This window comes from Canis lupus, chromosome 12 (genome assembly GCF_003254725.2).
Source record: "Canis lupus dingo isolate Sandy chromosome 12, ASM325472v2, whole genome shotgun sequence".
In the NCBI taxonomy this organism is placed as follows: domain Eukaryota; kingdom Metazoa; phylum Chordata; class Mammalia; order Carnivora; family Canidae; genus Canis; species Canis lupus.
Window position 1 is genome coordinate 41,949,219 of NC_064254.1, and position 26,346 is coordinate 41,975,564.

General features: G+C 33.4%; 1 long non-coding RNA gene across 1 annotated transcript in view; it reads left to right on the forward strand.

Moving 5' to 3' along the window:
* Nucleotides 1-26,346, forward strand: part of LOC112658702 (uncharacterized) — a 59,824-nt gene that overhangs the window by 22,824 nt on the left and 10,654 nt on the right. The window contains exons 2-3 of the long non-coding RNA XR_007401258.1: nucleotides 17,838-17,921; nucleotides 19,986-20,057. This is a non-coding gene — a long non-coding RNA (uncharacterized LOC112658702). The remainder of the gene's footprint in view (nucleotides 1-17,837; nucleotides 17,922-19,985; nucleotides 20,058-26,346) is intronic.

A 26,346-nucleotide genomic window follows, 5' to 3' on the forward strand; every position in this document is an offset into this window, starting at 1 on the left:
CAGGAGGAGAGATCCAACGGGTTGACTTGGAACCTGTCTTTGCAGAATAGACTTTTCCACACTGTACCAAAAGTCTAATTTAGCTGCTGCCAACACCCCAACCAGGCTTCATGGATCCTGGATCTTTGAATCCTTGAGAGCTTCATATTGGCCCTTCACTGAGTCAGACCTTTGTATTCTCATTCACTACAGGACCTTATGAAAGTCACTGAGGGATCAAAATTGTTTGATTTAATATGTATTTCTTGTTCTCAAATGTATGTTAGCATCACATGTCACTTCAAGAATTTTTTCATTTATTTTATGCAGTTGAATTTGTTGGCATAAAGTTGTTAATAACATTCTCTTATTCATCTTTAAATCTCTGTAGGATCTGTAGTGATAGACCCTTTTATTCATAATATTGGTGACCTATGTCCTCCCTTCTTTACCTCAATCCATCTAGGGGGAGATTTATTGACTGTTGATTTTTCCAAAGAACTAGATTTTTTATTTATTTTCTCTATTATCTGTGTGTATTCCATTTTGTTGATTTGGGCTTTTGACTTAATTTTCCTCCTGATTGCCTTTGATTTGTTCTCTCCTTTTCTAGCTATTTGTAGGGGGCTCATGATCATTGATTTTAGACTTATATTCTTTTCTAATAAAAACATTTAAAGCTGTTAGTTTTCCTCTAAGTGCTGCAGTTGATATGTTGTGCTGTCACTCACATTGACTAACAATATTTTCTAATTTTCTTGCCATACAAGTGCACTATTTAGGTGTGTGTGTGTTTATTTTTAATTTGAAAATCTTTATAGTTCTAAATATCTTATAGTTATTAACTTCTAAATCAATTCTAATTTTGTGGCTATTTAACATGCTTTGCATGATTTTAATCCTTTTAAATTAATAAATACTATTTCTTTAATTGCCAGTATATGGTTGATCATAGTAAGTGCACTATATGCATTTGAAAGGATATGTATTTTGCGCTTGTTGGGAGTATGTTTTATAAATATCTTACTTAAGTTTAGTAGAAAATTATATTCAAATTCTTCCGTGTCTAATTGCTTTGATTCTCATTTTATAAATTGGCAAGTGAAAAGTATTAACATCTACTATCATGATTATGGAAGTATCTGTTTTCTCTTTTATGTCAAAAGATAGGCAAAAATTAAAAAGGCTAAAAATGTCAAAAGTTAGCAATATTTAAAGCAACAGAAATTTATACACTGCTGGTGGAAGTGTAAATTTGTGCCACCGCTTTGGGAAACAATTCAGCATTACTGCACACCTGGGTATTGTATATACACATATATACACATATCCCACAATCCTAAGTATCTACATGCAGTTTTCTTTTGGCAAGCTACAGCAAGACACCTCTGTAGTAACTCATAATAACATTTTTTTGTAATGGAGGAATAAAAGAAACCAGTCCCACTAGTCTTACCAGTAGCTAGGGAGACAAATTGGAGCATTTTTAATCAATTAAATGCTGTAGAAATAACAGCAATAGGAGCTAATTATAGGTATCCCCATCAAGATAGATAAATCTCCCAAAACAACAAAACTCATCAAACTACAAGTCAAGAGGACTACATATGGTATCTCTTATACATAAAATTCAAAACCTGCAACATTCAACTGCAAAGTTTTATATATTCATACAAAACAATGGAATAATAATTCAAAATTAAGCATTATCAGCCTCCTCTGAAAGGCCAGAGCCTTCAAAAGTCCTGAAACATTCCATATCTTAAACTGAGTAGTATGTGTGTTATTGTGTTACTTTTAATATCTTCCATATATATTTTGGTATTCCTTATACCTGCTCAGTATTTAATAAAATAATTTATATGGCATTAATAACACTTAGCTACTCTACATGTCGAGATATGGTGGTATCATCTGATGATGTTGGAATGTTGTAATCTGTTAATTTAATCATATGTAAATTGATGAATATATAAAAACACACATCTCATGTTAGATGTACAATACTAAAAAAATAATTCTTTCAGATATTGTTTTGTGCATTTCAATGTTCTATAATCAAATGTGTACTTATTTATGATTTTTATGTCTTCCTGATAAAATTGTCCTTTTATCATTATGAAATGCTTCGTTATTTTGGTGATACTTCTTGTACTGAAGTCTTATGTGACTTTTTTATGTGATTCTCTGGCTTTCAAATGCTTGTTGTTTGAATGGAACATACTTTTCCATTCTTTTACTTTTGTCTATCTGTGACTTTATATTTAAAATATTTCCCTTGTAGGTGAAATATAGTTGGGTTTTGCTTATTTTATCTATTCTGATTATCTCTTTTAATTGGAGCATACTATCTTACTATTGAATGCAAATAGTTATTTTCCAGTTCTGTAATTAGCAGTACTTCATGGATCTCACTTGCTAAAATCAAGTTGTTGGCGAGGTTGTGTTCCTTTTGGGAGTCTATAAGGGAGAATCCATTTAACTTGCTTTTTCTGTTTTCTAGAGGCTATCTACATTTCTTAACCCTTAACATTCTTCCATCTTCAAAACCAGCAGCATAGCAATTCTCTAACCCAGCTTCCAAAGTCACATGTCCTTCTCTGATTCTCTTCATCCTTGCTCTTTCATTCTGAAGGAACGTGGTAAATTACATTGGGCCTACTCTGATAATCCAGGATCACCTCCTTATCTAAGGTCAGTTAGTTAGTAACTTTAATCTCAATTGCAATTTCATTTCCTCTTTTCCATGTAGCCTATTATATCCACAAATTCTAGAAATTTAGATTGGACGTCTTTGGAGGGGGACCATTGAATAACTGCCAACTGCATATCCTAAAGGGCAGAGTGTGCTGTGAAGCCTTAGGTCAGTTGGGGTTAATGGTCCCATAATCTATCCTTTTTATCATTACTAAAAGTCTTGTAATAGAGTCAATAATTTTATCTTATTAGAAAGGAAACTTGGCTCAAGTTTATTCCTGTAATTCAAAGAGGATGTCTTTACTGCTAAGAAAAACAATAAATTACACTATTCACATTCCCAAATTTATTGGACTTTTCTCTGACATACTCATCTCTACATCACTCATAGTTAATGGAGGGGGCAATTAGGTAACACTAGCACCTTTTACCATAGTTACCAATTTGTAGAGAACTTATTGGTTTCTTTCTCTCAGAAAATTATATTTTTTCATAGTTTGTTCTACCATTTATGTCTATGAAGGGAGAAAAAAAGAAAGGAAAGAAAGAAAAGAAAGAAAGAAAGAAAGAAAGAAAGAAAGAAAGAAAGAAAGAAAGGAAAGAAAGAAAGAAAGAAAGAAAGAAAGAAAGAAAGAAAGAAAGAAAGAAAGAAAGAAAAGAAAGAAAGAAAGAAAAAGAAAAAAGACAATGGAAAAAGATTATAGCATGGAAAAATTTCTTCTAAATACTAATATCAAAATATAATTATCTTTAGAATGGCTTGTATGTATTAGGAACATTTTTAAAGGATCTAACCTTTTTACCTGAATACTCATTGGTTGGCTTAGAATTTTGAGAGATTTGGGTTAGAAACTGTATAAAACCAAGCTAAGAAAAACTATATAAAACCAAAAACAATTAGGTCTTTCTTTGGCTTAATTGTTGCTACTAACCATTGCTTCCTTTAGCTTATTTTGTTATTTTTGAATTGGGATTTCAAGTACAGAGCTTTTCATCTTTAACTTTATTCTACTTTCTGAGGTTGAAAAAATTATATGCATGTGTGTATAAGTAGGTATGCATACACATGTACATATTAAATAGAATATACATAAAAACTTGTCAGAGTCCATAATTCTTTTTTTAGAGTCCATAATTCTAACATATTTAATAGATAAGATTTTTCATTTGTGTTCTTGAAAATTTGGTATGTTGGTTTCACATGTATCTATTTTAATTCACAGAAATTAGGTCATGTTTTAGATCTTATTCTACATTTTCTTTTATCAGTTGACATTACATTTTAAAATGATACATCCGTATTTTTTATTTTTATGATTACATTTAGTTCATTGATATGAATTGCTTCATAACTGTCCATGTTGCATCTACAACATCTTATATAGCCCTCTGAAATAGGGAGAAGATTGATTGCCTCCAAATCCTTGACATTAAATATGATGTAGCATTGAACACTCCACTATGTGTCTCTTCTGGTACCTATTTGAGAATTTAAGTTATACAGGCCTGTATTTCCAACAGCAGTGCATCATGGCTTCTATAGTTTACAGTTCTGCCAGCAAGTCATTATTCTAGGAAATTCCTAAACAAAAGGGAACTACTTAAACACAATGAGGGTCTATAAATCAGAAATAGAAATTCCATTTATTTTAATTTACAAATTTTTTTAATTGAAGCAATAAATACTTGAAAATACCTTATAAAAGACAGCTCAGTAACTGCAGGTTAACGTGAATTTCTATCAGTTCAAAATGTATCATGTATTCTAGACATTGAGGGGCAGATGTAATCATTTATGTTTGAAATGTCCAGTGTAGAGGAATGGGGAAATGTAAACAAGATGACAGAGATGATCTGAGAGTTATAGTACAGCAGTAAGAAATATTTTGACAGTAATGATTATTCAAAGTTACATTGTTAAACTATACCACATTTTGTGAACCAAATTGTCTTATCTTTGTCTTTAAAAATGTCATTTTATAACATAAAATATTATATATTTTACCACATTTGACAGTTATTTTCTTTGCCTGTGCTTTTGGACAAATTTAGGTTTGTATCTATAATTTATAGATTATAGGTCTATAATTTATTCTTGGAGATTGTCTAATAAGATCTGAAGGATTTTTTAAAAATTGAGACTAATTCAAAAAGTGCTTTGATAAAAAATTAGAAAAAAATATTTAGCATGTTAAATGGTTTGGGGGCAAACTATACATTAATGAATTGATTGAAAATATTGGATTATAAAACAAGTAGACTTTGGCTTGATAGCATTGGTTTAATTTTATTAACTGTGGTTCTAAGAAAAATCAGCTCTGGAAAACTAACTGTAAGATAAAAAGATTTTGACTTTTCTTTTCTCTCTGTTTAATTAAAAGTTTCTCAGGTTAGTGTAAAATGGGGGCAATCAAACATTATGACCACAATTGGCTAAGTTAGAAATGAGGATATGTTGCTTTTTTAAGTTATTTAATCTCCCGCGAAGCACATCAATATGAAATATATATGAATGATGAAGAAAACAATATGCTATTAGTATCTCAGTGAATATTTTGACTTTTGGAGAAATGGCTTACTTTGGAATGTAGAGCTGCAATTTGAGACACTGCCATAGCTCCTTGTTATCATGACACTTGAGGACCAAAGACACAGGAAGGTGGTGCCTCTATTCTGTACAAGATCTCAAGTAATGGAAATACCTCCAGATTATTATGTTGTGTTTTCCCTAGCCATTCTCTCACAGAATATTACTTCATATACTTGCCAACATTCATGAACCTTCTATTCTGATCAGCACAATTACCCCACTGAGTCAGCTTTGAAAGGGTTCAAAAATGGATGCTGGATAGTGACCAAAGAAGGTCGTCTTTGGGAGGGAAGCAACTCTATCAGCTAGTGCTTAATGATAGGGGCTTAGCATATATGCAGTTTCTAGAAACTATGTAGAACTATGTAGCCTCATGTTTTCAGCAAGGCCCAATCAATATTTTGTTTCATGAACAAACTTATAATATTGTATATATTTTCAAAACCATCTTTTTCCCATTGAGAGACTTTATAATGTTCATTTTTAATAGTTTTCATCAGTACAAGAAAAAAAAGCAAAGCTACAGGAAGAGAAAACACTTAAAGTACTCACTGTAAGTTCTCAGAATCCTCTCCCTCCTATGTACACACTCAGATGTATATAGTTATCCCCCAAGATGCTTCATAATTGAGATCATTTTATTACATTCTTAAATTTTTCTCAAGTCTTCACAAATATGTTTCTTGATTATTCTCAGGCTTTAATAACATAGGAGTTTATAAAATATCATGCATCCCAGTGTTGTATAAAATAGCAATACAACATTAAAAATATAATTTAATATATAATTAAAGAACTGTTTAAAAATTATGACATTTCCTTATAAGGAATGCTATGTAGTCATTATGTATTTTTAAATGCTTAAATCGCCATTCCTTATCCATCATTTTTAACATAGAATTTCACAGTACTATAAAAGTTATAAACAGTATAAAATATATGGTTATTTACTATGATTATATATAAATATATTTCCATGCATAGATAAAACCTTGCAAAATATGTAGCAAAAGTTTTAACAGTGGTTATTTCTGAATTGACTACAAGATAAATTTTTTCTTTCCCCTTTAGACTTTCCAATATGTCTGAATTTTGCGGAATAATATTACTTTTATAATACACAGAAAACTATTTTTTAAATGTTAAAATTAAAACTTTTGAAACAAAATTTAGCATATAACTTCACTACAAGACTCAAGTAAGCAAAATATAGGACAAAATACATTCCATCTCTTAGGACACTAACAACCTTATTGTCATCTCACCAACATACATTTTTAAAACTTAGAATGCTTTATTTATATACTTATTTATTAGACATTTCAAAGCATGTCATATGTGAAAAGCATTTAATAGATGGTGATAGTGCACTGTAAATAAGATCAATTAGTCCCTCTTTTTTGTTGTATGTTTTCTAAAGAAATTGGTAATAACACAGTGGACTTGGGAAGTTGTCTCAATGTTCATATTGTAGAGTTTTATAAGTATCACCTTTAAAGTATATCTAAAAAATAATTGCATGCATAACCTTTTTGTTTAGTTTCTTACACTATATAATTTGAAATGTCTGTGGTTATCTATCATTGTTTTTGTTGAATCTAACTTTGTTCTAGTCAAATAGCATTTTCTAGTACAAAGGTTTGCTGAATGAATAATTTTCAACAAATTTTCTCCTATGTATTTCATAACTTCAGAATGTCTGGAACTATTATACTTCTCATATACAAAACTCCTTGTCAGAGTTTCCAGAATTGGGGTAAAATTACAAACAGTGGAATCTACAGTTCTTAAAAGTACAGTTGAAGTTTTGATAAATACATAAAATCATGTAACCACTACCCCAAGTAAAATATAGAACATTTCCATCACCCCACAAAGTTTCCTTGTGTTATCTTCCAATCACATAGGCAATCCCCCTTCTGATTTCTATTATCCTATATTACATTATATATCATATATTATTATAAATGGAATCAATTTGTATTCTTTTGTGTCTTGATTCTTGCGTATGACATAATACTTCAAAAGTTATCCATGTTAACTCCTGTTGAACTTCTGTTCATTTTTATTGCTGAATAAGATTTAACTATATGACCACACTTGACTCTACTTATCTATCCTTTCATTGATGAGCATTTAAATTGTTTTAAGTAGTAGGAACTTGCAATTAAAGCTACTGTCAACATTCATGTATAAGTTTTTCTCTTTAAATATATGTTTTCATTTTTCTAGGCTATATAGTCAAGGATTTCCTGGGGAGGTATATGTTTAACTTTTTTTTTTAAATGCCAAACTGTTTTCAAAAGTGGCTGTACATTTTTACTCTGGCATCTGCAATGTGCAAGAGTTCTAGTTTCTCTGCATTCTTGATAATACTTGGCAATGTCAGTCTTTTAAATTTTAGTCATTTTGTAGCTATGTAATGTTATCATGTGTCTGTTAATTTCCCAGATGAATAAAGGTGAACTTTGGCTTATTGGTTATTAGCATCTGCTATTTTATTAAATATCTGTTCAAACTCCTTCCCCCATTAAAAACCTGTGGTTGTACTAATTAAAAAATATATATGCACTCCTATGTTTATTGCAGCATTATTTATAATAACCAAGATATGGAAACCACCCAAATACTCATCAATAGATGAATGTAAAGAAGATATGGTGTGTATATGTAAAGGGAATATTACTCAGCCATAACTAAAGAATGAACTCTTGCCATTTGCAACAATATGGATGGATCTAGAGGGCCTAATGCTAAGTGAAATTTGTCAGAGAAAGACAAATACCACATGATTTCAGTCATGTGGAATTTAAAAAAACAAAACAAACAATCAAAAAAAAGGAGAAATAAAAAAAGACTCTTAAATATAGAGAACCAAGTTGTGGTTGCCAGAGGGAGGTAGGTGGAGGATGGGTAAAACAGGTGGAGGAGATGAAGAATACATTTATCATGATGAACACTGAATAATATATAGAATTGTTGAATCATCATATTGTACACCTAAAACTAAAGATAAAAAATAAAATAAAATATTGAAAATAAATTTTAAAATATACTTGTTTTTCTTTTTGATATTGCTTCATTGGTTTTTTTCTATATTCCAGATCAAAATTTTTTGTTAGATACATGTATCATAAATATTTTCTCCTGACTTGCCTTTTCATCTTCTTAATGGTGATTTTCAATTAGCAGTTTAACATCTTTCTTCATCTACATTTACTTTTCAATTGTTGCTGTAACAAATTCCCTAAAATTTAGCAGTTTCAACAACATAAATTTACAACCTTAAAGTTCTGTAAATCTCACATGGGGCTCAAAGAGGTTAGCAGACTACATTCCTTGCTGGGGGCTCCAAGGGAGAGATCTGATCCTTGTTCATTAGCATTGTTGGCAGAATTCAGTTCCTTGCAATTGTAAGGACTGAGATCTTATTTTCTTGCTGGCTGCCCACCAAAGGTTGTTCCCAGATTCCAGAGGTTTCCTGCATTCTTTGGCTCTTGACTCCTTCCACCAGCTTCAGAGCCAGAAATGATGGATTGGGTCCCTTTAACACTTTGAATCTGTCTTTTTTCCTTTTTATGTCTTACTCCTTTCTGACCCACTTGATTGTAAGAACTCAAGTGGTTAGATTGGGACTACCAGATAATCTCCATACTCAAGATTCATACTTTTTAAAAAAATTATTTATTTATTTATTCATGAGAGACACAGAGAGAAAGGCAGAGACATAGGCAGAGGGAGAAGCAGGTTCCTTGCAAGGAGCCCCATGTGGGGCTTGATCCCCAGACATTGGGAACGTTCCCTGAGCCAGAGGCAGATGCTCAACCCTGAGGCACCAATTGTCCCAAGATTCATATTCTTTATCACATACACAAAGTGCCTTTCCACATGTAAGGTAACATATTCAGATTCTGGAGATTAAGGCATGGACCATTATTATGTCTACTAAATCATAATTTTGTTTTTTCATGATTAGTGCCTCTTATGTTCTGATAACTGTTTGCTTTCTTTATTAGCACGAAGGGTTTTTTTTTATTATACCTTCAGTAAGTTTTATAGTTTTGACTTTTATGTTTAAGTCTATGATGCATCTCAAATTAATTTCTGTGTGTGGTAAGAGGTTCAAAGTTGAGATTCATTTTCCATTCATTTATCCATTTGTAATAGTGCCATTTGTTAAATTTGGAGTCATAGGCTCTCAATTTATAGGTTGCTCTGATTCCTAAGACCTTTTTTCTATATTTATGCCTAAAATTTCACCTCTGCCCTGCATTGTCATTAACTGTCTTAAAAAACAAGTTTAGACTTCTTCATGTTAATTTGCCTTTTTCTCTGAATATCTGAGGGTTTTTTCTCCTTGAATATAAAATATGTATAGAGATTATCATAGTGTCATATCATTGACTTAATGTTAAAAGTTTTAAATTGTTTTTTAAAAAGCTGTGTGTGACTGTATGTATCAGATGAAAAAATATATTTTCCCCTACTCCAAAAAAAGAAAGCAGATGAGATTTCATATTCTTGAGTTGTGTGGTTACATTTGCTTAGAAGTACTAATAGCACTTCTTTTTAGATGTGTGTTCTGGCCAAGTAGAGAAAGATAGTCCTAGAGACAATCTTCTGTACACACCTAGGTAGACCCAGAGCATGTCTTTGTTCTGAAAACTTATTGTCCACCAAAGGATTTGGTCATATTTCCTGGAAGAAGAGATTATTTGATGGCATTGTCTTAAGAGGACAGAGGAATTGACTCATTGCTACAGAATAGCTTCCCCAGGACTGGGAAAGAAAGACTAGGCTTTCCGATTTCTTGGAAAGGTAGAGACTGCTTTATTCACGCAGAGTAGCATGGACAGGGCTGCTGTATTGTATCATTTCAGGGGTTTCTATTTACATGGCTTAGAGAGTGAGAATGCCTCCTGTAGTTTTATATCTCAGTGTCTCTGGCACATGAAGCTGGCAAGACCTCTTAAGAAGGTGGTTACAGAAATGCTTGTACAAATTTGCTACTAGGACTATGGCCTTAACAGAAATGGAGAGGGTTGAAATGCTAACCTATAGTCAGATGAATGAAGATCATCTACATAGCCTGTCTAGACAACATTGTCAGATGCAGTAATTGACAGTGTCATTATTTATCAAAAATACTGGCAATGGTCAATATGTTTTGATTGCAAGAGATTTTCTTTTTATAATCAAGGTGTTTGGCCTTGGATTACAAACCAAGGAAGGGGGAAGGAGCCATGCAAAGCAGGTCATCTAGAACTTACTGTTCTCACAGAAAGTGAGAACTAGAATCAGATTTATTTAATTAATAAAAAGCTGTGGATGTCAAATTTACATGTATTTACATCATATAATTCATATTGTAGGAGGTTTTGAATTTTGCTTTTATCCTTAATTCTATATTGTTATTTTTTTATTCATTAACTTTACTTAAAACCATGATCTGAAATTCTAAAGCAAATTCCACAATATGGATATATCTTATTTATTTAATAATTTCTGATTAATTTTTAATAGTTGTCAAATTATCTCTAAGAAATAGTGTATCAAATTATTCTCCCATCCATCAGTGTTTGGCTGTGGTGCCTACATTGCATCTCTCAGATCTGAGTTCATCTTGTTTCTGCTTAATAGGTAAAAATGGCAATGATTGCTTCCCCTTCAATTTTATAAAGAAAACTGTTAGGAAACTTTTTCCCTAGAAAATTGTTTCTATTTGTCAAAATCACTGAGATCATTTTGCATAATTTTTTCAAATACTTATAAAAATCTCAATTCAAATGAGAGCTTATTAAGATACTTATAGAATATCAATTGTTATGCTTTCTTTATTAGAAGCAACCCACTTAAAATATTCTATAAACATTGTTTTGGCTTAAAGACCTGAAAATCCAGCAGATTTATTCTCACTTTAAGATTATATTACTAATTTATATTCTATAAGTAATTTAGAATTCAAATATTTCAATCCATTAAACACAAATAGATTTTTCCGAAGTACATTTCCATATCATCCTGCTTATCTTTCTGGAGTAATCTATACTAGGTTTTGAAGTCAATAGGTGATGATGATGATATGCCTAGTTCCTAGGTATTCCAAGTATCTTGACTATACCTTAGCCTTAACTGAAGTTTCCTGAATATTATTCTTGTTCCATAAACTTGTATGAAAGATAACCCATAAAATTTGGGGTCCATTTCATGTAATGTTGGGGCTAGGCTCAGTGTAAGTTATATTTAATGTAATTCAAATATGACAATCAAAATTAACTGGAAAAAATGTAAAATTTACTTAGAGTCTCTTAAATAATGTGAAAATATGTTCCATTCAAAACATATATCAAATCTTTTTGAAAACCACTTTCTTTTGCCTGTTCTCTCTCTAATGACATTTAGCTCCAAAATCGTTCTCTACCTCTGATCTATCTCTCCTGAAATTGTCTTAAACTGAGATAGTCAAACTTTGTATCCGTTGTCTCTTGTTATGATAATGTTGTGAAAAAATACTCAGGAAACCCTAGGCATTAACAATAAATATTTTTTAGCTTACAAAACTGAAGGCTTCATTTGATTTGTGCTGGGTTCACACATGCATGTATTGTCAGCTACAGGCCAGCTAGGCAGCTCTGCTGATCTTGGCCAGATTTATTCAAATGCTAGAATTAGCTGGCTATTGATTGATGATCTGGATTGGGATGACTGTGGGTGTTTGGGCTTATTGCTTGTGTCTCATCCTTTAGTAGTTTCACCCAGACATTTTCTTTGCATGGTGACGTCAGAAGGTAACAAGTATCAAGCCAATTGCACATGTGCTTTTCAAGTCTCTGCTTTCATTTCACATGCTAACATCTTATTGGCCAGAACATGTTACATTGTAGAATAAAAATCCAGAGTGAAAGTTAAGAGTTAAATGTAATGAGGCTCAGTGCAGTGTAGGTAATAGAGAATTAGGGCCATTCATACAAGTAATCTATCAAAGGCAGTTTTGTTTCTCTCATTGTGGTGTGTGTGTGTGTGTGTGTGTGTGTGTGTGTGAGAATTTCTCTACCGTTTTCCAATACTACTTTGGATAGCCCCTTAGGTACCTCAATTTTGCCTTCCAAATTTACTTTGGTTTGCATAATTAAAATGAAGAAGTCGTTTAAGTTAGAATTAACATCAGTGTGGGTATTTAAATTAAGAGTAAGTAGAGAAGAAATAAATAAAATGTCTAATGTTTGGGAAAAGGGAAAGAGGCTGTGAATTTTTATGTTAGCGTTTTTATCTTGTTACCAAAAAAAGTAATGTTGGAAAAGAATACATCCTAAGAGCATGTTCTTCCACTGCAGAAGCTACCCCCAGAGAAAAGCTTAGACTTTGCTCTTAGTTATTAGGGAATCATTGCTCTTTGGCCTGCTCATCTGAATGCAATATTATTCAAAATCAGATATCCCACTGGAGCAATACTATGGCCCAGATGGTCAAATTATAACATCTCCTCTTCCATTTTTTTCCAGCTCAAATAATTTTTCTCAAGATTAATGGAGAATAACTGCAGGGTGAAAACTAGTATTTTATCAAGTTCTTGAATAGGTCCAAATTTTCCTCAGAGGTACTTTAGCAGTCCGTGACATTTGTAAAACTGGCATATGGGAAATGAGACAAGTCAAATCCTCAATTTTTACAGTAAAATATAATTTTCTCTCAGGACTGTCTGACATTCAAAGTATGAATCATGAACCATGGGTTATAGAGACAGAGGGAAATGCTGTTGTCTTCTGTCCCCACTTATTAATTTTATATTCTTTGGAGTTTTAATTAATAGCATTATGTTTCAATTTCCTCCTCAATATAATGGAGGCAGTGAGTTTTTTTTAATATATGTACTTAAATGAAAACATGTAATACAACACCTTATGACATTGTACAAGAGCATCAGTACTCCTTGGTTCCTATCAACAAATGTATACTCTGGGGAAAATGACTGGAATGATATCCTTTTTTTCCACTATGATAATGATTCTCAGCCTTGGCTGTATATTAAAATTGCCTGGGGAGTTCATGATAAATTGTATGTCTGGGATCTACCATGGGTCAATTAAGTCAGTATCTCTAAAGGGGTGGTTCTCAGGTAATCATGTTTTTTGGCAAAATTCCCTAAGTCTTGTCCCTAAGACAAGACTATTCTGATTGTGATGAAGAGTGAGAGTTCGGAACTATCGCTCTCCAGTCGCAGTTCTCAGTGTGGCTACCAGAGGAGGAATAGCAGCAGCTGTGGCAGCACCTGGAGCTTGTCCAAAATGCAAATTCTCAGGCCTTTCCCCAGATCTGCTTAATCAGAATGATGGGGGTGGAGAACAGCAGGGTTGTGTCTTAATGAGCCCTCTAGGTGATTCTGATGCACAATAATTTTTGAGAACCATTGATGGAATCAATCGTGATCAAATTTAATGGATAAAACAATCACCTGAAATAGTTGCTCAACATGTGGATTTTGTCATTATTCTCACAACTTTCCACTAAAAAACAGTTAATTTTATTGTTGTAAACCACAATTAATATAATTAATATATCTGAAAAATGACTCCAAAATGTCCATTTGAGTTCAAGTCCTAAAGATTCTGAATCAATGGGTCAGAGTGGGGGCTTAGCAAACTACATTTTTAAAAAAATTTATTTTATTCATGAGAGAGAGAGAGAGAGAGAGAGAGAGGCAGAGACATAGGCAGACGGAGAAGTAGGCTGCTAGTAGGGAGCCTGATGCAGTTCTTGATCCCAGATCCCAGGATCACACCCTGAGCTAAAGGCAGAAACTCAACTGCTGAGTCACCCGAGCATCCCAGCAAACCACATTCTTAAAGCATCCAGAAGATCCTGTTCCAGAGGAGCAACCTTTAATTTGAGTAGTACGATCCATAGTCTTCTATCACTGTAGAACACAGAATATGTGTACATGTATATGTCAGTACTTTTAACCAATAATTCATCTGCTCTTTCCCCATAGCTTTACAGAAATGCCTTTATGAAAATATACTTTCAGGCTACTTTTCACATAATATTTTAAGGGTTAAAATAAGAAATGGCTTCATGGCAAAATCTTCTGCATGTTCTCCATACATGTTTTCATTGCTCAGTAGTTCTCTTTATAAAACCAGTATAATTATTATACTTTATACACATAAATATATATTTATAGATATATAGTTATATATATAAACTATATTTTATAAGGATAAAATTCATTTCCAAGTAAATTATCTTCTATACTGACTACTGAAACAAATTTTCTGACTCAAACAATTAAAATAGTATTTATATTTCATTTTTGCGAGAACTGCCATATAATTTATAGACACATTTAGTATTGATTGCAGTAACTATATTGACTTAAGTGTTTAATATTTTTCCCTCATAGTATTTTTTTGTATTGTCAATTTTCTTGAGTGTCTCCTTTATTATGTTGCCTTAAGCTCTTAGTAAATATAACAAAATGAGAAATACTGTAATAAATATTAAACTTCAAGGTAATTCAAACCCCACTTAGTACATTCAATTATCCTGAGATAATGAATGTAATCTACTGGTTTAAGAAAGTCTAAGAAGAGGAATATCAAGTACTGGCAGTTTTTAAAAAGACAACTAGAAATATGTTAGTTTAGTTAAAACCCAGCACATTCTGTCAATTGTCTGCATACATTTGACAATATAGACAAGACTATTCTGAGAGCTCAGTTGCTGGGTTTTGGTGAGAAAAAAATATGTATTCTCTAGATTATGTAAGTCTATATGGAAAACTGTATGTCCTGTTGACAAGAATGCTGCTAAGTCCCAACTTTTGGCTCTGATAAACTCTTGCAGTGTAGCTCACACTCACGGATTTTGCAAGTCTCTGGTTGTTTGTCTTGAGTGGAATTGTTCTCAACACATCCTTTTGGCCTGTCAAATTTTAAATCTCCATTTAGAACCTGCAGCATAAATATCAGAATACCCAGTTTGTTTTCAATAGGTCTCTTAGTAAGTGAATTTAGGCTCATAGCTATGGTGTGCCTAAAAAAATAAAAATTTAAAAAATTTAAAAAAGAAAAAACTAAAGAAAAGGCAAAAAAAGTGAACTTGAGAATATATCAAACTATAGTCTTATAGAAGGATTTCATTTTGTTTTTAAAGGCAGTCAAGTTTATGAATACTTCCTTAGAAATTCTCTAAGAGATAGTAAATCAACATATTTTACATATTTTCCACACTTCACTAAGCTTTTATTAAACAAAGGATTCCAATAGTGCATGTAAAAATTCATATTTCTTTATCCATAGAATTCCATGGAATAGCCTCTTCATGTGTTATGGTGAAAAAAAATACCACTGAAAAGACAGATGTTTATGATTATCTTCTAGAGAACATGTGCCTCTGAGTATGCCACGTGCAAGGGAGAGTCTCAGCATACAAAGTGGCCTGATTTCTATGTCTGTGCAAGGAATTTTATTTCAAAATATTAGAAATATTTTTAAATTTAAAAACCTTACAAATTTTGTTTTTTAAAAAAGAATTAATACCGTGTCTTATCAGGCAAGGAGTTTTTGCAATGATAACCACTGAAAAGTTACTGAATTTTCAGCTGAACTATCCCATTTTTAAGTAGTTGCGTACATGTTTTACATTTTTAAACCTTCAAGTGTAACACATAAATTCAAGCATGGGACCATTGTAAACATACAGCTTAATGAGTCAGTTATATTGACATATTTTTAAATAAAAAGCATGATGTGAATAAATCATTAGATTGCTAAAGGGCCTGAGGGTTCAGCAACAATCTATGAATAAATTTCAATCACTTTAGGAAGAACAATCTAGAAGGTACCTAGGTTTGGCACTGACAAAGAGAAGTCTCTGGTCTGTGGGCTTGTAATAAAGAGTGTGACTCCATTTTTGATGTTTGGTTGCTAACAGCTTTCAAGTGCCACCACTCTCCCTGCTCTTATTGCCCCACATCTGAGCAAGCTAAGAAAGTCCAGGTGCTCCCTCCTTTGCAAAAGTGGAAAGTTCAGACTTTTCAATATTGGTCCACATGGAAATTCTTATTCTAACCTCACTCCCTAATTACCATAAATACTCGAAACAAGTTTCTCTTTCTGCCCTCTTAGCTGTTTTCAAACCTATTTAAGAGATAAGCCTATCTGATAGAGACATTCTCCCCAGAAATCCCCCTTTTGTGAGTAATAAGCCTTTAAGTACCCTCTTGGCTCATGTGTGGCTTCATCAGTCTGAAAAGCTGAACCAAGTTTCGGAATGAGGGTCCATTCCTCCTCAGTGGGGTGATTATAATAATGTTGAGTAACACATTGTCTTTGATTTGAAAACTAAATTTTATAGCTTAAATGAATTTTCTCTTTTTATCTAAGAGAAAACTGATACTCAGGTAGCCTGGCCAATAGTACACATTTGATTTACAGAATGGCTTGGATGAGATCTAGGTTCTACCATAGTGATGTTTTTCTAACTCACATCCTTTACTTGAACAGAACACTTAAAAGTGAGTGCACAAATGTTAATGATATAGAAGGAGTATTAACATTTTATAAAAGTAATTTAGGGCAGCCCGGGTGGCTCAGCGGTTTAGCACTGCCTTCAGCCCAAGGCCTGATCCTGGAGACCTGGGATCGAGTCCCACGTCAGGCTCCCTGCATGGAGCCTGCTTCTCCCTCTGCCTGTGTCTCTGCCTCTTTCTCTCCTTCTCTCTGTCTGTCTCTCATGAATAAATAAATAAAATCTTTTTTAAAAAAGTAATTTAGTTTACATGCACATTTTAATATCACTGTCCTCACCCCTAAGTGGCTTATACTCCTTTTGTGAATCTCAAACTTCCATCACGCTATCCATCAGTTTATTAAAATTTGTTGGCTATTTTCTTAGGTAATTCATCCTCCACACTTTAAATTGTTACATTTATAGTTATTAGACTAATAGTTCTTTGAGAGCAGCAATTCTGTCTTCTTTGAATATTGTTATCTCCAGTGCCAAGAAAAATAAAATGGATTATCATAAATATTCAATAAAGATTTCTGAATGTATGGATGAATGCATCAATAAAAACATCTCTGAAAAAGTATAATACAGCCTTCACAATTTTGAAGACTCTCACATTTTGGCATAGCAACTTAATAAAAATCATTCAACTCAAATTATTTGCTGCTTTTACCAATTACATTAATTATTTAATAAGCACTTATCTTTCCTAGCATTGGGCTAATTTCTTTGATTGTATTATTTAACTTACTTTCCTCAAGAATCAATAGAGCATTTTTTATTTTATTTTTATGTTTTAAAAATTTATTTATTTATTCTTGAGAGACACACAGAGAGAGAGGCAGAGACACAGGCAGAGGGAGAAACAGGCTTCCTATGGGGAGGCTGATGAGGGACTCAGTCCCAGGACCCCAGGATCATGACCTGAGCCAAAGGCAGACACTCAACCACTGAGCCACCCCGGTCCCCTAGAGTAGATTTTATTTCCATTTTAAGCTAAAAAGTTGTCTTATACAGGATAATTAACATGCCAAATATTTCTCTCATTTCTTTTTTTGCATAGCTTGGTAAACAAGACTCAGAGATTTGGACTCTGCCCCTTCCTCAATGGTGGAAGAGAAGTAACAGTGAAGTTGGAGCATTTCTGGTAATCCCAGGTTTTAGTTGAGACTCGGGGAGATCTAGAACATACCAGCTGACCCAGAGTCTAGGTCCTATCAAAACTGTCTTGAAGAAATAATGCATTTTCACCCATAGTCCTTTCCTGAATGATTAATTCTATATGCTTCATTCATATGTTACTTACATATAGTTATTAGGTGCCTACTCTGTTCCAGATACCATGATATTCAATGGCAACCAGTCATGATCCTTCTGTGTGTGGGACTTTACTTAGTGGGGAGGAGGGGAAATAGATAAGAATCAGATTAAAAAGAGTAAATATTTTATTCTAAATGAAAAATAACTTACGTTATATGAACAAAGTCTATACTATGGACCCCCCCCCCTCAAGGAGTTGTCATGAAGAATGAATGTAGTATAGGACGCCTGATAAGAAAAGTTGATCACACTAAACTCTTTCCCAGAACATCTTGCTTCAGAGGATTGTACTGAGCTGATTCTTCAAAGGGAAGCTATATTGTGAAGAAAAGTAATACTTCAAACCCAGCCCTAAGGTGGTCATGGGAAGTATCCATGCACCATGCATCTGAAAGTACAGATTAGCTCAGCTGATTGCTAGTTGTAGTACTGTGTTCTATATCACAGAAACTCCTTCATTTCTAAGCAAAATCCTAGTTAGATCATTTTAGTTGGATTATTAGTGTTTTACATTATTCGAAAGTTTACTAAATTGTGGATACAAGTAGAGTTTTCCAATATCAGCTTTTATCTTAAATGAAGCTATTATCATGGCTACTCATCTGTGTGTGTTAGTTTTGAATTGGCTTTGAAGTAGGGAATGGAAGAATGGTGATGTTTATCGGGTTTCTTTAGATTTCCAGTCATCACATTCACCATCAAAGTTTGAAACTCAGCTGGTCTGCTTTTCATCCTAGGCATTTCTTTTTTTATTCTTCCTCTCATTCTTTTAAACCTGTGTTGTTCTTCTCTCATAACAACATAGCCCGCAGGCAAAAGTTTTTTTTCAATGATCTTAAGTTTTTGAATCATACAATCTGAGACAAATTATGGTAGGGAACCTAGCTATTTCATTTACTATTTTGTTCCTAGGAATTAGAACTTTACCTAGACAGTTACTAAGCAACAAAAATATTTCTTCACAGTTAAATTCTCTTCTCTTGAGCCACACACTTTTTAAAAAGGTCTCATAGTTATCTTTTATCAATTCATTTTTATAATTACTTGTTTGATTTCTTAGATTTTCACATGAACAGGATTATGTCATAGGTAGGTGTGAATTCAACTCAAATCCTAGGAAGTGGGATGACAGAGGTCTGTTTGTATGCATTCCTATTTACTTTCTGCTCAAATTGTGTTCATCACAAGGATGTTCATCTATTTTTCTTCATGATATTTAAAAATCTCATATAATCACTATATCTAAGAATTATTTACTTATCTAAATATGTGAAGCATTCTTACTCTCACAATGATATCCTATTTGGGCCATTTGCAAGACACTGAGATGTCTAACACAGTGCTGCTTATGCTGTAGTCATTTGGCTTTTTGTATGTATATCATTGAGTAAGATTAACAATATACTTTTTTTTTTAAAAAGAGAGAGAGCACAAGTTGGGGAGGGGGAGGGATAAAAGATGAGGGGGAGAGAAAATCTCAAGCAATTTTCATAAAATTGGCATACATTTTGTTAAATAAAGATTTTGCTTTACTATTTTTAACAATGTGAAATATGGATCTTTTGTATATCAGATGTATATTATCTTCAAGAAATTTCAACTTTTGTGCTATATGAATCACTAACTTAACCAACCAGTATTTATTAAGTTCTTCTTGTATGCCAGAAATTATGCAGACTCTTCAGATGTTTATACAATGCAGAGCTTCCTGTCTCCAAGTACATGTGTACATGTTGTCTAGCAGAGAAGACCAACATATAAACAAATATTTATACAATGGAGGTATGCAGTGAGGGAAGAGAAGTATCTGGTATCTATTTACAGACATATATTGTAGGAAGTTTTATTAAATATCAGTTCATTAGATCAGAACCATTTTCTCTTTTAACAGATTAGGAGACTAAGTGTCAGAGAGGTCATCCCACTTGTCCAAGGTCACAGTAATTTGAGAACACATATACAGGTTGGTTCAACTCTTACCAGTGTATTTTCATTTTTATTTAGCTTCTTAGAAGGAATATCTATAAGAAAAACAAGATAACAATTAATTCTTTTCCTCCCATTTTATATCCTCATTAGTGATTTTTTAAAAAGCTATGTCTTTCTATGGAGATGGAGTTACTTTGCCAGTGAAAATATATGTCTTTCAAAATAGATCTAAAACCCTGTGGGTTTTCACTATCAGAGAATTTTCCATTCTAATTTACCTCCAGTTGTTATAGTATTTAGTAAGCACTTACTTGTAAAATTGATGAGTTATCCTCTGTTTCTTGATTTTATATACATCATTCCTCTTGCTTCACTTGTTAGTAACCTACTTTAGAACAGTGATTGGATATTTCTCTGGTTTAGTCTGTCCACTTGATGTATGAGTCAAATGTTAATATGTTAATATATTATGGACATTACTTGAAAGAAATAATATTTTGATGATTTAAAATATATTTCCCTATATATTCTATCATACTCCCAACTATTGGGAAGAGAATAGTAGCTAGTTTATTCTTCCTTTCCACACCCATGCCTATCATTAATATTTCTAGTCATGCCTATCATTAATATTTCTAGTGTTTATATAAAAGTAAGAAAACTAAATTAGGAAATTAGCAGTATTGCTCCTATGGAAGAATGCTAAACTTGCCATCAAGAATGACATTACAGGAGCGCCTGGGTGGCTCAGTGGTTGAGCCTCTGCCTTTGACTCAGGATGTGGTCCCGTGGTCCTGGGATTGAGTCCCACATCAGGCTCCCCGCATGGAGCCTGCTTATCCCTCTGACTATGTCTCTACGTCTCTTTCTCTGTGTCTCTCATGAATAAATAAATAAAACCTTAAAAAATGACATTACAAGTTTCATAAAAGGATAACTCTAATCTTTAATATAATTTTTCAACTGCAAATTTGGCACTTGTCAGTGTTAGAGCAGATTGATATGACTATCATTTTAGGATGATGCATCAGACATAATTATTTCTTATTATAACATAACAAACCATCCAAAGAATTGTTTATTTATGATGATGGTGAGTTAATTTGTTTCCCTTTGAATTTATAGGGCATGAAATATTTCCAAATGTTTGTGTGTATTTCCAACACAGTGCCAGAAACATCAACTGGTGTGCCTTGACAAAATTTGCACTAGAAAACAATATGCAAATACACTAAGTAGTTGAAGATTGGGTTATCCTTGAACCACAATAACAATTATCCTCAAGGAAATCCTAAGCAGTCATTTTCCAGCATGTTATGCCATGGGAAGGTAGGAGATAAGATTAAATTGGCCTGGCCAAGGCAAGTCAAATGTTTGATATCCTTGTGTAAGTGTCGTTTTGTAGCTTCCCTCTCCCATCATCCCTCTATTGAAATGCAAGGCTCTAAAAGAGAGAAAGAGAGAGAGAAAGAGAGAGAGAAATTTAAGACTCCAAAGACTAAGAAAGCATCTTGGGCATGGTGTTCCACTATTGCTAAACTTTAGGATAATAAACACTGCTTTCATCCTTTAGGCATGTATAATCTCTAATGTATTCATGATGTCTGTTTGTGTTAGTTGATTACTGACCTCTTTTGTCTCACATAACCATCACTACAGAATTCATATAGAAAGCTGCTAATAATTAGAAATGCTTTACATATGGCTAATTTTTGCTCCTTCTTATGCATTTTGATATTTAAATCCAGTCCTATTTTTTTGTTGTTGCTGTTTTCTCTTTCTTGTTAGACTCCACATTTCCCTCCAGAATATTATAAAAGCTTAGTGACATCAACTTCACGCTTAAATCATAATATGGTCATGAAATTGATCCATAATACCTCAGTGTAGAAATGAACTAAGAATAATTTCAGATTTGTTCAAATTTGTTATGGTGTCTGATAAAGACAACACATAAAATTTTAAGTAGTTTATTTTAATCAAGTAAAATAAAATGAGAATATTTGAATATACTCTTATAAAAATATTCTGTCCAAGTCAAATTTTCATGTTTCAAAAGTGACTGAATAACTACTTCTGATATTTTTTGTAACTCTAAAGTTTTTCCCTAAAGTACATGAAATATTACTAAAAAAAATAAGAACATTTTATATAGAAGAAAACCATAAATCACTATTACATAAATGTAAAGTTGGAGAAACCACTTTTGGGTATCATAGAGGACCTCTAAATATGGAAGGACTCCTCTGGATAAGTTTGTTAGAAAGTGCCAGAGCTTTCATATAGCAGGTCTGGTAGGAGCATCCAGTGGAATGCTACTCAGAAGAAATCCAGGAAACACCCCAAATAGTGCCTGCCGTAATCATACCCACACCTAGATCTCATTTCTTCATAAACTTTTAGGATGATTCATTATTAAGTTCCTAAAATATGATGAAAACAGCAAAACCAGTCAGTGGTAAATTTATTAAGGGAAAGTTGCCTGTATTCTTCCAGTTGATTTTGGATATCCAAATGAATTTGCATGCTATTTTCCACTATATGGCTTTTAAAGACCAATCCCTCTGGAGATCATTCCATTAATGTCTTTTTCAGTGATAGTCATCTGATATCAGAAACATTGTGGTAAGTGGTCTAAATCTGGTATCAAAATGTCTTGATTTTGGTCTTAGTTTTCTTAAAATAGAATGTATCGAGTCTATCCATATCACCTCAGAGTTTAAACTAAGACCTTGGAGATTTCAATAGCAGGCAAGAAGTATTCACACCTTCAGAACAGAGATGATTGATTGTTCATGCATCACTTGCTAAGACTAAAGAGTAGTTCTGCTATCCTTAGTCCATTACCCAGCTTCTAAACAAACAAGTCTAGAAATTGATGGAGATGAAAGTGAAAGAATCTTTCTTTGTTGGATTTTCAGTCAAAAAAAGAATGCTAAATGTATCTAGTTGCCTCCTCACTGGAGACTGTATAGCAGGACTCTTCCCACAACTTCAAGTCATCTAATGGGGATCTATAGGTTCAAGTTAATTAGAGACCTGTACATATAGTGTCTCCTGGAATTTGAACCTGACAATGATTGATGCTTGTGCAAGATTCTATGGGATAGAATGGATGGAACTGCCGTTGATAGAAATTATTGAGAGTGTTTCATTGGACACACCTGCATTTTAGAATTTGGTAGGACAAAAATGTCAAGTTTTCCTTGGAATAACAGGTACCACAGAAGGCAGCGAACTCTGCAAATGGAATTCCTGTTAGAGTATCTCTCAGGGTTAATTTCACCTTTGACTAAGAGAAAACTCAAGACTATAGTAGCTTAAACAATGTAGTTTATATCTCTCTTTATTTGGCAAATAAGTAGCCCAGGGCAGGATCAGCCTTCTATAGGGTCATACAAAATTGCAAGATAGCTTGATGATCATTTTGGAAGGAATATACTGTCAATTATAAATGAAGGAATCAGCCTAAATCTGATGTCTCATACATGAAGCCCAAGCTTAATTATGGGATGACTAAAACTATATTATGCCTCATGTACAAATTAGATTTAATTTCACATAATACAATTTGCAGCTTTGTATTTGACAATGACCTGTCCTCCCTCTGTAGGCCACCGCATCTCATTTCCATGCTTCTGTATTCTGAACAGCTGGAGGCAGCACAACTTTTATTTTGTTGTAGGGAAAAACAGACTGTGGGGAAAATACTGTGGTCAGGAATAGACTATTAACTTACTAGACCACATGCTTCTTCCACAGAGTTGAACCTCAGATTAAGGCATCTGGCCTTATTTTTTTATCCCTCATAAGAATGTAAGATTCTGTCCTAAATTAAAGTTTTCAGGTTGCCAAACACAAAGCCTTTGGAAACTGATCTCAAAGGAACTGTTTTGTTCTAAGATAAGGCCTGGCTGCATTGTTGTTTGATAAATGGAATCCATCCACTCCGCAGTTAGACTCTGGCTGAAGTGACTTTCCTCTCCCCACTTAAGGTTTATTACCAAAAGTTCTAACCTGGATCTGGTTGACATAGAATCTGAATGTGGTAACATGATATATCTTAATTTCTTTTTTGAGACAGACCTTTTTTATTAATTTGGGAATAAAAATAAGAGCAATGAAATCACAAGCTATCCACTATTTCATCAATTAATTTATTTATAGGATTTATACTCAGATTACTTCCAAAAGACTTCGAGGTAGTTCATTATTCAGAACCCTATTCTTCTTCTGCCAAGGATGGTTTCTAGCTGGGTCTCAAGGACAGTTTCACATCTCAGAAAGAGTTCATTGTGGATACATTGAAGGTATTAACCTAGTGATGTGACCTCTCTATATACCAAAATAAAAACATCACCCCATTTTCATGACAACATATGGGCTCTCCCACCACAAGAACATGTCAAGTAAAGTGATTATAATCCATCAGCAAAGAGCTCTCTGATAGTGAAGAACGTGCAGATTCTTTATGCGTAAATGGTCCATGCAAAGGATAGTAAATAAATCCCAGTGTGGCATTTTTATAGTGAATAGCTGTTTTTATATCTCTTTAGTTGCTTAGGGATGAGATATCTGTCTTCTTCATTTTGATATCTTGCCTGATGTGTAAACACATCTAGTCATCTGTCTTATATTTTTTCATAACCAGAGAAACTATATATACTTCCTCTTCCCTGATCCAAATTTCTGTCTCTCATAAATCATTACACACATCCAATGAAATACTTATTCCATGATAAACATGCATCTTATCCTCATCATCTGCACCAAACACTCCATCTTTGCCTTACCCAAAAGCTGGCTCCCTTAGTAACTCCACTGCTCTTTGACATCCTGTTTTTCTATTGCATCCAATTTACCTGAGTATTCAATCTGAAGACCTTTAGTGCCATTTATAGACTACCATGCCTTTGTCTTTCTTCAACAATCCCTATGCCTTCATCTACAATGCACTGTACCGTTCCTTTTTGCTATCAGTTTCTGACTTCCCAGTCACTAACTCTTGTTTTTTAGAAACTGTGCCACACCATTCTCAGCCTAAAGCTATGCCACCTGAGTCACCCTAATACCCTGAGTGCTAGCCTTCCTCTGGCCCTTCAGTCCTAGACCTTCTTATTCTCAGTAACTTTCATTCCAATGCCATCTTAGCCACCCACTCCTGTTGGTCCAGAAATGTTCAATATATAAGTTAATTAATTCCAAAACACCACTGAAATAACTCTGATCATTATTATTTAATTATTTCCATTCTAGAGGTGTCTGGGGTGTCTCAGTGGTTGAGCACCTGCCTTTGGCTCACGTCGTGATCCCGGGGTCCTGGGATTGAGTCCTGCACTGGGCTCCCTGCACGGAGCCTGCTTCTCCCTCTGCCTATGTCTCTGCCTTTCTGTGTCTCTCATGAATAAATAAATAAGTAAATCTTAAAAAATTATTTTCATTCCATATTTTGAGTAGACTTCCAAATCATGTATGGTAACCTCTCCACATTCCCCCTGACCGCATTCCCTTTTTAATTTCTTAAACCAGCTTATATCTCTCCCACTAGTATCTCTCATTTTGCAATTCTGAGTCATCCTTTAATTCTTACTTTACATCACCTCCCATATCCATATACACAGCAGGTCTTCTGGCTCAGCAACAAACGGTATCTTGAATCTATTTAGTACTTTTCATTTCTACTGTTACATGTTACCATCTTCTTCCTGAATTACTATACTTACCTTCTCATAGAACTTTTTTCTTATATTCTTGTCTCCCCTTCCCATTCAGCAGTCTATTCCATATCTAGCAATCTGAATTCTTTTTAACTTAATTTTAAAATTAAATATTTTATTTTGAGATAATCATAGATTCACATGCAGTTGTAATAAATACTACAGAAAGATCCTGTGTATGCTTTACCCAGTTTTCTCCATTAATGACATGTCATAAATCTGTAGCATAATATCACAATAAGGACATTGACATTGATATGATGAAGACACAGAACATCTCAATCACCACTGGGATGCCTCTTGTCTTGCTTTATATACTTTCCCCTGCAACCACAAATCCGGTATCCATTTCAGTAATTTTGTCATTGAAAGAATGATAAGTAAATGGAAAAATACCTTTGGGTTTGGCTTCTTCACCCACCATAATTCTTTGGAGATTCATCCAGGATGTGCATATATCAATAATTCATTCTTTTTAAAAAATTTTTTTTATTGCTGACTAGTATTCAATGGTATGGATGAACTACATTTTGTTTAATCACTCACTGTTTGAAAAACATGTGTTGATATGTTTTGGATATTACAAATAAAGCTGCTATAAACATT